Source organism: Morus notabilis, unplaced genomic scaffold, assembly GCF_000414095.1.
Source record: "Morus notabilis unplaced genomic scaffold, ASM41409v2 Scaffold303, whole genome shotgun sequence".
NCBI lineage: Eukaryota > Viridiplantae > Streptophyta > Magnoliopsida > Rosales > Moraceae > Morus > Morus notabilis.
Genome location: NW_010365347.1, coordinates 66,031 through 79,836, shown reverse-complemented (window position 1 = coordinate 79,836; position 13,806 = coordinate 66,031). Strand labels below are relative to the sequence as shown.

Below are 13,806 nucleotides of genomic sequence, written 5' to 3'. Positions count from 1 at the left end.
TCTGAAACCGAACAAAACTTTTACAGATCTAGCATCATTCACTTCGCAGATTTGAGTTTTCAATTCAAGTTGAGATGTGACATTTTCTGATAACTTTTAACTGTAGCAGAAAAAGTTAGATGTGATATTTTATGAGAGCTTTTAATTGTAGAAACCTAAAATTGAAAATTCAAATCGGTGAAATGAACGAGACCTCGAGTTGAGAATAAATTATTTTGAGATCCACCTAGGTGGGACCCACACAATTCATCTCACAGTTAGGATATTTAGGCCCCGTTTATTTCACCGATTTAAGTTTTGTTACAGTAAAAAACTCTTAGAAACAGTAACATCTAATTTTTTTGCTACATCTCACATAAAATTACATTTTAACTTAAATTAAAAACTCAAATTAGCGAACTAAACCGTTTCATTAAGTATTACTTCAATACACTCAGAAACAAGAAACTATAATGGGCGGTCACGGACTTATCACTCATGGCACTCAAACTATGAAATCTAGACAGTGACAATGTTTTACTATATAAGCACCATAAATATTGATCAGGTTTTGTAGTTTCAAAAAATTGTTTCGCTTTAGAAAGAAAGAAATCTCGTGCTTGTGAAATTGCTTGCCACAAACGTCGTCGTTATAGGGATATTTTTATTGTAGCAAAGACAGTACGTACTGTTAATTTTTGGTATCACATTAGACAGTGTATTACAATAATTGAGCACCATAAGTGAGCAAGTTAGATTTCGTTCATTTCACTGATTCAAGTTTAGAATTTAAATTTTATTACAGTAAAAAGTTTTCAGAAACAGTTACATTTAACTTTTTTATTACAATAAAAAGCTCTCACATAAAGTCACATTTCAACTCGAATTAAAAACTCAAATCAACAAACTAAACGGGCGTTAGTTTCACAAAGTTGTGTCGCTTTCGAAATTAAAAATCTCGTACGAACTCTCTCTTTTGATGAATGCAAAAAGACCCGAAAAAAAAAAAAAAAGACAGCCGTTTTGTGAAGATATTTCATCGTATGAGGTTTTGCGACAACGTCTATATATAAAGCCATAATCTTGGATCGTGTTGGTTGAAATAATTAAGAACTTGTAAAAGTCAGTACCTACTGTCTGTGTAATTTTTGAAGCTGCAGAAGTCGATGGCGGCATTAGGATTCGCGCATCACTTTTCTTCACCCCGGCCGGGCATTTGTGGTACTCGTTTTGGTAGACACGAGGGATCAATTAAGACTAAGGACACGTTTAGTTGGAGGATTGATACTATGATTTGAATCATGATTCATAATTTGTTAAAGTATTTTCTCTCACAAAAAATATACGTAAATCGAAAATAATTCTAATCCATGAACCAAATGTCTCCTAAAAATAAAAGGAGCAACTTAGTTGAAAGATCAAGTGGAATCGTTCACGTTCCAGCTCCGGTCCAATGCATTGCTCGACGATCAGCAGACTATCAGCTCCCAATTTGGCAGTTTGACTATATCCAATCTCTCAATAGCAAATACACGGTAAGTTAAATTATTTTTTTTTTCTTGTTGTAAATTCACTAGTTTATATAGTACTATTGTATAAATATACTTTATATACACACACTAGGCATATGTTCTTTTTTTTTTTTTTAATTTGTCTCCCAAAAAAAAGTTTTGCAAGTTAATTTTTGGTAGGTATATTGCAGTAAAAAAAAAATTTTTAAAAACACCGCTTGTGTCATACACTATACTAATAGAAGACAAGTCTCAGGTTCGATTTATATTAGTTGTTTGTGAATACCGCCAATACTCTATAACATTATTTTACCGCAATTCACGTGCGACCCTTTTATGGCAAATGATTGTTGGTTTCTCAATAAAAAACCAATTTTGTTTTTCTTTTCTTTTCTTTCTTTTTTTATCCCTACCGTATGTTTCATTAACCCTTTTCTTGTACGTGTCATGTAGATGTAAAATTTGTGTTGTGCATGTTTTTGGTGCTATACATATATGTAATTACAGGGTGAAGAGTGTGTCACACGAATAAGTAAGGTGATGGAAGATGTAAAAGTGATGCTTGAGGTGGCAAATCCTTTGGCGCAAGTTGACCATATTGATATGCTGCAAAGACTTGGGATCTCTTACCATTTTGAGCATGAAATAAAGGGTATATTAAAGGGATTACACAGACGATTAGTCCACAATCATACATTGAGGAAGAACAATTTATATGCTACGGCTCTTGAATTTAGACTTTTACGAGAACATGGGTTTTGTGTGGAACAAGGTGCGTTTTTTGCAATCATACATACATACATATATATATACACACACGTACATGTATGTGTGTGGGTGTGTATGTGTGTTATAATTAATTATATCAAACACGCATGTTAAAAAAAAAAGATGTTTTAAAAAAAGATAAATGGCCATTTTTATTTTTTTATTAAAAAATAAACAAAGTTTTGTTAAATTAGAAAAGTGACCCGTTTTTAAAAATAGTTAAACATTTGTGACATATTGATTTGTGATCTTCCATCAATTAGCTTAGTTGTTTATAACTGATTGACGTGGTGGTCTATGACTAATTGACCGATATGAGTCGGTAATTAATCAATGTCAATCAATAATTTATAGCCAATTCACAATGATACAATATTAATCACAGATTGTGATTGAGTTGTTAGCGATATATAGATCATTAGTACATTAGAAATTAATCGTCATAAAATCCAAAAAAAAAAAATCCTTTTTAACGAAAAGGAGTTTTCTATTAGTAATTAAAAATGGCTGCCAAAACCAGCCATCATGAACCTAATTTTTCTTGAAAAAAAAAAGGAAGAAACACGTGTTTGGGTACTCACTCTGAACCTAATAAATTGTTGATGGCAGAGGGAATTTCAATGCATCCTTGGGCGATGATGTCATGGGATTGTTATCATTATACGAAACTTCATTTCATTTAATAGAAGGTGAAAGTGTTTTGGAGGAAGTGAGGGAGTTCACTAGGAAACATCTACAAGAATACATTAAGCACAAGAAAACTAGTCAAGATGATCATCTTTAAGTACTACTAGTGAGCCACGCCTTGGAGCTTCCTCTGCACTGGAGAATGCGAAGGTTAGAGGCCAGATGGTTCATTGACGTATATGAGAAGAAACCACACATGAACTCCGTCATACTTGAACTTGCTAAATTAGATTTTAACATGGTACAATCAATGCATCAAGAAGATCTAAAATATGCGTCAACGTAAGTATTAAATAATATTACACTTATTATTATTATTATCTGTCTTTATCTTTAGTACGAGTAGAATAGTATTTTTATTTGTTTTACAAGTTTATATAATCCTTATTTTCTAATGTATTGCATTATTATTATTTTTTTTTGGGACAATATGGTCTTCCATTGGTTTATATAGGGAGAAAGAAGGAGATAGGCCAAGACTTGAGATGAATTAAAATTAATAGGCCAATAGTTTACATAAGTTAATAAATATGCCAAATTACTGTTTTTGTCCATAACTTGTCTGGTTATGAACTATAACTTGACAAATTATTTACTGTTTTTGTTCATAACTTGTCTGGCTATGAACCATAACTTGTCTGGCTATGAACCATAACTTGACAAGTTATGGCCTATTAATTTCTATAACTAAAAATTAGTTTATATATTTTCTTAAACTTTTTATATTGACATATTTTCTAATATTTCCGGTTTATTATATATATAAAGGTGGTGGAAAGACAGTGGCCTAGGTGAAGAGTTGAAGTTTTGCTAGAGACAGAATAATGGAGAACTTCTTGTGGACTGTGGGAACGGTGTTTGAGCCACAGTTTGGATATTTGAGGAGAACGATAACAGAAGTAAATGCGTTAATAACGGTAATTGATGACATATATGATGTCTATAGTACACTAGACGAACTCGAGCTCTTTACAGATGTTGTTAAGAGGTTAGTTGCTAACTAAGATTTATTTTGGTAAAGATATCCCTATTAATCCTACTTTAGTACTGACATTTAAGAAAATCAAATTTAATCTCGATCCATCAGTTTGTTTTAGTTTTTCTCAAGTTAGTGTAAAAAACAAAAAATATATGCACGGGATACTGACGAAACACTGACTATGTACGTAATGCATATGAAAATAACACTATAATAATGACGTATCATTTATATATATTTCATTTTTTTTTTTAACATCCAACTGATAAAAAGACGAAAATTAAAATAAATTTATAGATCATGGTTAAATTTTAGATGTTTTAAAAGTCAGAGGCGACAATATCAAGGGTAAACATTGGAGACCATTTAAGAGATTAAAGGCTTTTTTTTTTTTTTTTTTTTTTAACTTACTGCAGATGGGATGCAAATGCCAAGGATCAATTACCAAATTATATGCAGACATGTTTCCTTGTTTTGCGAAGTTCTATAAACAGAATGGCTTTTGATGTGCAAAAACAACAAGGTTATCACATTCTTAAGTACCTGAGAAAAACGGTATTAATTAGGTCTCCCAATCACTACAGTGTCAATTATTTTTTCCAATGAATGATTAGATATATTGCATGTGTACATAACTTATGTCTAATTTTTCTTCCAAATTATATATTCTTCAGTGGGCAGATTTATGTGAAGCGTATTTAGTTGAGGCAAGGTGGTATTACAACAGACACAAGCCAACTTTGCAAGAGTACATTGAAAATGCTTGGGTTTCAATATCCGCTCCCCTAATACTAGTGCATGCTTATTCTTTGGTTACAAATCCAATAACAGAAGAGGCCTTGGAGTTCTTGGAAGAATACCCAAATATAATCCGTCAATCATCTATCATTCTGCGTCTTGCAAATGATTTAGGAACATCACCGGTAAGTCTAAGTGCTAAATAGTAGAAAATAGGCCAATATGAAAAGCTTAAGAAAGTATATAGACCAATTTTTAATTATAAAAATTAATAAGTCATAATTTGTCAAGTTATAGTTCATAACCAGATAAGTTATGGACAAACTTGTCAAGTTATGGTTCATAACTAGACAAGTTATGGACAAAAATTGTGAATTATGGACAATAACTTATCAAGTTATAGTTCATAACCAGACAAAATTATGAACAAAAATAGTAATTTAGCATATTTATTAACTTATGCAAACTATTTACCTATTAATTTTAATTCATCTCAAGTCTCGGCATATTTCTCTCTTTCTCTCTTTTATTTTTATGTTATTTTTCTCTTACAAACTATTTATATGCATATATGGGCCTTGGACCATTTTGATGGAGAAAAACTGCTATAAATTTAGGGTAATTAGCGCTATTAGTCTCTGAATAGTGTGCATTGAGTCATTTTGATCTCTGACTTCTTTTTTTTTTATATTTATTTTACATATAATTCAAGGACTAACAGTGCCCAATAACTTATAAATTTATTTATTTTCTCTTCTTGCAATATACATCTGATTAGCATTAAATAGGATCGGGTTGGATATTCATTGTTTTTCCTTGTCGGCTTTATTTCCTTGGAATCCAGCATGAAATGGAAAGAGGTGATGTCCTTAAATCAATTCAATGCTACATGCATGAAAAGGGTGTTTCTGAAGACGAAGCTCGTAAACACGTAGAGTTTTTGATCGGGGAAACATGGAAGCAGATGAATGAAAATCAAGTAACGAATTTGCCTTTATCTAAAAGCTTTATTATAATTGCCATAAACGTTGCAAGGATGGCCCAATGCATGTACCAACATGGAGATGGACATGGTGTTCGAGCTGATCGCGAAACTAAGGATTAAGTCTTGTCGTTACTTATTAACCCAATCCCTCTTAGACATGAAGATTGGGTAGATGAAAATATGCTTAATAGTTCAAATTAATTAAGCAACTACCAAAAAAAAAAAATAGTTCAAATTAAGTACTAGTCCATCTAACTCATTTGGCATAGGCCAGAAATTTACTTCTATATGTAACATATATAGAACTTATAGTAAGGGTTTGTGTGGAACAAGGTGCGTTTTTTGCAATCTATATGTAACATATATAGAACTTATAGTAAGGGTTTGTGTGGAACAAGGTGCGTTTTTTCCAATCATTCATATATATATATATATATATATATATATGCATGTATGTGTGTGGGTGTGTATGTGTGTATGTGTGTATGTGTGTTATAACTAATTAAATAAATAGGTTTTAGAAAAGATAAATGACCATTTTTATTTTTTTTTATTAAAAAATAACCGAAGTTTTATTAAATTAGAAAAGTGATCCGTTTTTAAAAATAGTTAAACATTTGTACATATTGATTTATGATTTTCTATCAATTAACTTATTTGTCTATCACTGATTGACGTGGTGATCTATCAATAATTGACCGATATCAGTCGGTGATTAATCAACGTCAATCAATAATTTACAGCTAATTCACAATGATACAATAGTAATCTCAATCACAGATTGCGATTGAGTTGTTAGCGATATATAAATCATCGATACATTAGAAATTGATCATCGTAAAATCCAAAAAAAAAAAACTTTTTAACAAAAAAGAGTTTTCTATTATTAATTAAAAGCGGCAGCCAAAACCAACCATCATGAACCTAATTTTTCTTGAAAAAAAAAAGGAAAAAACACATGGTTGGGTACTCACTTTGACTCTAATGAATGATTGATGACAGAGGTTTTCAATGCTTTCAAGGATGAACGAGGGAATTTCAAAGCATCCTTGGGCGATGATGTCATGGGATTATTATCATTATATGAAACTTCGTTCCATTTAATAGAAGGTGAAAGTGTTTTGGAGGAAGCAAGGGAGTTCACAAGGAAACATCTACAAAAATACATCAAGCACAAAAAAAAATCTAGTCAAGATGATCATCTTTATGTACTAGTGAGCCATGCCTTGGAGCTTCCTCCGCACTGGAGAATGCGAAGATTAGAGGCCAGATGGTTCATTGACGTATATGAGAAGAGACCACACATGAACCCCGTACGTTATACTTGAACTTGCTAAATTGGATTTTAACATGGTACAATCAACACATCGAGAAGATCTAAAATATGGATCAAGGTAAGTATTAAATAATTTTAGTTATTCTATTATTATTATTATTATTTGCCTTTATCATTAGTAAGCTAGAATAGTATTTTTATTTGTTTTACAAGTTTATATTTTTTTTATTTTTTTCGGATAATATGGTCTTCCATTGGTATACATAAAGGTGGTGGAAAAACAGTGGTCTTGGTGAAGAGTTGAAGTTTGCTAGCTAGAGACAGGTTAATGGAGAACTTCTTGTGGACCGTGGGAATGGTATTTGAGCCACAGTTTGGATATTGTAGGAGAATGTCGACAGAAGTAAATGCGTTAATAACGGTAATTGATGACACCTACGATGTCTATGGTACATTAGATGAACTCGAACTCTTTACGGATGTTGTTAAGAGGTTAGTTGCTAACTAAGATTTATTTTGGTATAAGATATCCGTATTAATCCTACTTTAGCTCTGATGTTTAAAAATATTAAATTTAATCTCGATCTATTAGCTTATCTCAATTTTAGTCCTTATGTTATCTCAGTGCTATAAAGAGGATGAAATATGCACATGATTCTGACGAAACACCGAATACGACACAATGCTTTTGAAAATAACACTATACTAACAAAGCATCACTAATATATACTTCATCTTCTTTTTAACATCCAACTGATAAAAAGATGATAACTGAAATAGACTGATAGATATGATTAAGTTTTAGACGTTTAAAAAGTCAGAGACAATAATATCAAGGGTTAACATTGGAGGCCATTTGAGAGATTAAAAGATTATTATTATTTTTTACTGCAGATGGGATGCGAATGCCAAGGATCAACTACCAGATTATATGCGGACATGTTTCCTTGTTTTGCACATAAATAGAATGGCTTTCTATGAGCAAAAAGAACAAGGTTTTCACATCCTCAAGTACCTCAGAAAAATGGTATCAATTTAGTCTTCTAATTACTACATTGTCAATAAAGTTTTCCAACTTAAACAAATTGCATGTGTACATATCTTATGTCTAATTATTCTTCCAAATTATCTATTCAATATTAGTGGGCAGATTTATGTGGACCGTATTTACTTGAGGCAAGGTGGTACTACAACGGATACAAGCCAACTTTGCAAGAGCACATTGAAAATGGATTGGTTTCAGCAGCCGGTTTGTTGCAAATCCAATAACAGAAAAGGCATTGGAGTTTCTGGAAGAATGCCCAAATATCATCCGTCAATCATCGATCGTTTTGCGTCTTGCAATTGATTCAGCAACATCACCAGTAAGTCTAAGTTTTATCCTATATATATGTATTAGCATTAATAGGATACGTTCCAATCGACTTATTGGGCCCGTTTGGTAATTTATTCAAAATGATTTTGTTTTCAATACAAAATTAAAAATGAGATTGTTTTAAGAATTATTATGGGACCGATTCTGAAATTAAGTTTGATTGGTTTTTTAAAAAATTATTTTGAGTATAATAAAAAAGTAAAATCGTGTTTTCTTATAATTATTAATTAATATATTATAACATTATTGATAACTATTAGAAAATGAAAGCAGAAAAAGAAAAATAACTTTTAATCGTTTTCTAATTCCTTCACAAAAACCATTCTAAATTTTTTTTTTTTGTTTTCAAAATATTTGCTAAACAAACATAGTTTACAAACCGTGTTCATTTTTGTGTCTCATAAAACGTGTAAAAACGTTTTAAAAAATAAGTAAAAATCAACTCCAAACGCACCCATTGTTTTTACTTGTTGCCTCTATCATGGCCAATTGGTTGATTAATAATTTGAATTTTTCACTTGAAATTCAGGATGAAATGGAAAGAGGAGATGTTCTTAAATCAATTCAATGCTACGAGAGTGTTTCTGAAGATGAAGCCAGTAAACATGTAGAGTATTGATTGATCAAACATGGAAGCAGATGAATAAAGATCGAGTAACAAGCTCTCCTTTATCTCGAACTTTTATTGAAATTGTCACAAACCTTGCAAGGATGGCCCAGTGCATATACCAACACGGAGATGGACATGGTATTCAAGATCGCGAAACAAAAGATCGGGTCTTATCAGTACTTATTAACCCCATCCCTCTCAGAACACGAAGATTGGGTACATGAAAATATGATTAGGATTCGTTTGGTACATGAACATGAAAATTGGGTACATGGTATTCGTTTGGTAAAGTTGTTTGGTTGGTGGATTCGTACCCTGATTCGAATTATAGTTCGTGGTTCGCTACAGTATTTTCTCTCACAAAAAACACACATAAATCGAGAATGGTTCTGAATCATGATTCTGAATCCATGAACCAAACGTCCACGGGTGATTCTAATAATGATTCTGAAATCAGAATTATGATTCTGGAATCAGAATCATGATTCATAATTTTAGGTTCAAATCATGATTCTGAAACCATGATTCAGAATCAGGAGTTTGAATCACCTTGAATCAAGAGGTAGAGTGGTTTTAGAATTATAATTTGAGCTAGTTTAACATCACACCAGATTCTGAATCATGATTCAGAATCATCCAAACCAAACCCTAATTCAGAATCATCCAAACCAAACCCTGATTCAGAATCATGATTCAAAATGATGTGTAGTTTATGGATTCAGAATCATGATTCAGAACCATCCTCGTCTTACGTGTGTTTTTTATGAGAGAAAAACACTGTAGAGAACCATGAATCATGATTCAGAATCATGGATGAATACAGGAAACAAACGTCCTTAAATCATAATTTAAAATTATGATTCTGGATCCATCTACTGAATGCACTCTTAATTATTCAAAGTTACCCACTAGTCCATCTAACTCATTTGATAATTGACACAGGTCAGAAATTTAACTCTATATGTAATATATATAGAACTATAAGGGTTTGAAGCATTAAAAGAGCAATGAGATATTTTATGGAATAATTTGATTTAGTTTTAAGATCTATGATCATTTTCCTTTGGTTTCTTATTATTTTAGAATAAGAGTGAGCCTAGATATTCATTTATGTCGGACAATACATCTATAAACTAGCATCGACGTGGCCACACGAAGTTCATGGAGACCAATAAACAAAATTGACAAAGCATCTGCTAGTATTTCTGACAAAAAATAAAAAATAGAGAATTTACTTTGAGATTGTGGCTCCGTTTGGTTGTGCTTTTGGGAAGCCAAAAGCACTTTTTTTCAGCTGAAACTAAAAAATGTGTTTAATAAACACATAAAAATGGATTTTTAAAAAATTTAGAAGTTATTTTTCATCTGAAATTAGAAGCAGCTCACTTGCTGCTTCTGATTTCAGATTGCGCGGGAATCTGAAGGAAGGCTTTAATGAAATTTTGGTTATTCCCAAAATAACCCATCTCCCTCGTCCTCGTGCACACATCTCCTCACCCCTCCCTGAAACTCTCAACCTCTCAACCTTCGCTCGTGCTCTCTCGCCTCAGCCTCCAGCCTCCTCTAGTGCTCTCTCGCCTCACCCTCCCTCAGCCTCTCTCAGCCTCAACCTTCGCTCTCTCAACCAAAGCTCTCTCCCTCCGTTTATTTTTCTTCTCTCTCTCGGACTCCCTCTCTCCGTTTATCCCCTGCGATTGTCGGCGGCGGAGTCCCCAAAATCTCTGTTCGTGTAGCATGTGAAGCCCATTGGTAAGTGTTACCTCTCATTGCTTTTGAGAATGGTGGATCTTGGTGTTTATGAGATTGCTTGTTACAATTTTCATTGACTCTATATTTGGCTTTTACAGTTAGGAAGTGGCTTTACTTGAATTCAACTAGAATAAAGCATCGAAACCTTCAAAATTTATTTCTTTTTGTCTTGCAATATGCGTAAGTAGAAGGCTGTTATTGATCTTGTTATTTTGTTTAACAGTTTTCTCGCTAAACCCAAATCTGGGTTTTCTGTGCTCCGTTTGCTGGTTTGGCAATTGGGGTTTTTTTTTTTTTTTTTTTTTTTGTTCTTTCTTTAGGCATTTTGTAAATCTTGCTTGTTTCTTTTGTTACTGTGAAAAGGGTTTATGATATTGGAAGAAATTTATGCCTGGACGACTTGTATGAGGATTGTGGACTCTGTGCCTGTGTTGCTATCGTTACTTTTTAATTCATTTTTTTAATTGAATGATTGATGTTTGGTTTATTTCTTTCTTTTATCTTAAATTTAGGAATAGTTAATAATTAGACTGAGAAGTGGCTGCCCAAATTGTCAAAGAATGGTCAGGGATTAATTCATTTGCACCTGCCACTCAGACCAAGTTACTCGAATTGCTGGGAAAACTCAAGCAGGAGGTTGAACTTTTATTTATTTATTTTTTCCCTTTAGTCATAATTTTATAATCTTGAATTCTTTTTTTCTTTGGACAAAAAATAGTTTTTTTTAAATATGATTTTTGCTCACTAAAATTAGTCCTTTTCAGGTTGTTGTCCTTTTCTCCTTGCTTGGTTGATTACTGTTTTAGTTTGGTTTGAAGGTTTTGAGTATTGCTTTCTATCATTTTTTCACAAAGCCAGTGTGTTGCATTTTGCAGAGTTGATAACTTGGTCAACGCCTTTTGTGAAGCTTTTGTTTATCCTTTTCAAGTTATTGACAAGATTGGCTATTCTTTGGAAATAGGTTCTTCCGAATGGAATTGCTTGGATTTCTTATTTAGTTGAAAAAATCATGGAAGTGGCGTTGAATGGAAGCAAGTCTATTTTTGTTGATACGAAGTTGATTAAAGGGCCAAACCCCAATGAGAGGGGGAAGACCTTCATTCCTCTGATTTTATTAATCTAAGTAAGCCCGTGGAAATTTTCTTTTTGCTTTTTCTTGGAGAAGAAAGATCTTAAATTTTGCTTCTCTTTCATGATTCAATGAATTGCTTTCAATTTGCCTTGTTTTTTGTAGTTCTTCTTTGCCATTAAACCAATTGAGCGGGCAATCAGGACGGATATTTGGTTCTTTGCCTATTGTACTAGCTTCCCGCGGTCACCATGTTATGGTTGTCTCTCTGAGATATCTTAATGGCAATGATGCAGACAATAAATTTGTAAGTGTTGTTGACACGGAATCTCGCATCAAGGTGCCTTGCTTTGGAGGAGAGCAAGAGGTCACTTTCTTCCATGAGTTTCGGTTCACTTTACCTTGCCATGCAGCATGTGAAGCCCATTAGTAAGTGTTACCTCTCATTGTGCCTTTTTTTTAGCTCGGAGTTCTGGGTTTATCACTCTTGAATTCGTGCCTTTTTTTTCTTTTGGCTAGAGTGATAATGAAGAAGTCTGGGGAAATATCCCACTTGGTGAACCTCAAGAGATCACCTATTGTGTTTAGTATATTTTTTTTAATGACCGGTTGAAACAACATTAAGGACTCTTGTAGAAATGACCCGTTTTGCTTTTTCTTACAAAACAAAAGAAACAACATAAAAGTTGGACCAAATTAGCTTTGTTTACATGTTTTAAGTTGGACCATATTTACAAGTCACCTAGAAATCATGTTTAAAAACTCCCCTTGTTGAAGGTTTTAACAAAACTTCTAAAATATAGGGAAAGGTAGAACATGCTTTGAAATATAGGATAGAACGCAACATTTCAATAAAATACGTGGGTTGTTGGGTTGAGTTGGGTTGTCTATAAAGCCTTATGCATTATGTAGAAAATTGGCTAAATGAGTGGTTTGAATGTATTTCTAGGAAGCTGTGGAGAGGCTCTCTTTAATGAATCACCCGGATGGTGATTGTCCATTGTGTTTGTATTCTTTAGTCTCAGAAGATGACCAGAACAAGAATTTGTCGTTTATGAAGTTGATGTCCTGTTTTCATTGCTTCCATTAGTATTGCTAGGCTCTAATTTCTCTGCTTACTTTATCTTTCATCGCTTGTAAATTTTGGAGCTGTAATTTGTTCTTCATTCTTTTTTCTCTCTTTTTTTTATTGTGGCAGTGAGTGTATTAGTAGGTGGTGGACTTGGCTTCAAACAGAAAAGAAAACAAATCCTAGTGGTTCGTCAAGTTCAACTATGCATCCTGCTAGAGATAGTGACTTTAAAGAAGGTATATATGCGTCACAAGTTATTGTAGCATTACATTAGGTTATATTTATAATGAAAAGCTTTGGATATGGAAGCTTTGGATATACTTCATTCAGGTGCCTGCATTCAATTGGAACATGGGTAGGTAAATGCTCTTATGTTGCTGCATTCTTAAGTGCTATTTTTCCTTTCTTTTGTTTGGCTCTGAAAGAATTGGCTTCATTGTTGGGTATAGGGGAATTAGAGGAATAACACTTCTAGAGAGTGAAAATTCGAATATTGTGGAATTTTCAAACCAAAGTGGTACAAGTGAAGATGTCAAGTGAAACCAAAGTGGAGTGTCCATGGGAAGAGGATTTGAAGTACGCTAAAGCTGTTTGAAGAATGAAAGGACTTAAGTTTGTATTTGTAGGTATATACGTGTGTGTATGGATATATATGTTTGTATTTACGTGTGTGTGGATATATTATTTATGTATTTGCGTGTGTGTGTATTTTGTATTTTGTTTTTTCCATGCATGCCATGTTTTGTAATTTTGAATGAATTGTCTACTTCATATAAGATGTTTGTTATATGATTTTTATCCACCTTACATTCTGATTTTTTTTCCTACTCACGGACAAATGTAAAAGAGATTGCATATACTCATTCATTCAGTTACACGTTTTCTTTTCAGTTGGTTTTTTTTATCCTTGTGAGCCTCTTTATACTTTGGTATCTGTGGATGGAACAGAATGGTATAATTTTTTAGGAAAAGGTGATGGGGCCAATTGATATTTTTGAGAATGCAAAG

At 32.9% G+C, this 13,806-nt stretch overlaps 2 pseudogenes; both read left to right on the top strand.

The window, feature by feature from the left end:
* The first annotated feature begins 1,358 nt into the window (after positions 1–1,358).
* Positions 1,359–5,848, top strand: LOC21386929 (annotated as a pseudogene).
* A 794-nt stretch (positions 5,849–6,642) lies between these two features.
* On the top strand, positions 6,643–13,338 carry LOC21386928 (annotated as a pseudogene).
* The last annotated feature ends 468 nt before the right edge of the window (positions 13,339–13,806 follow it).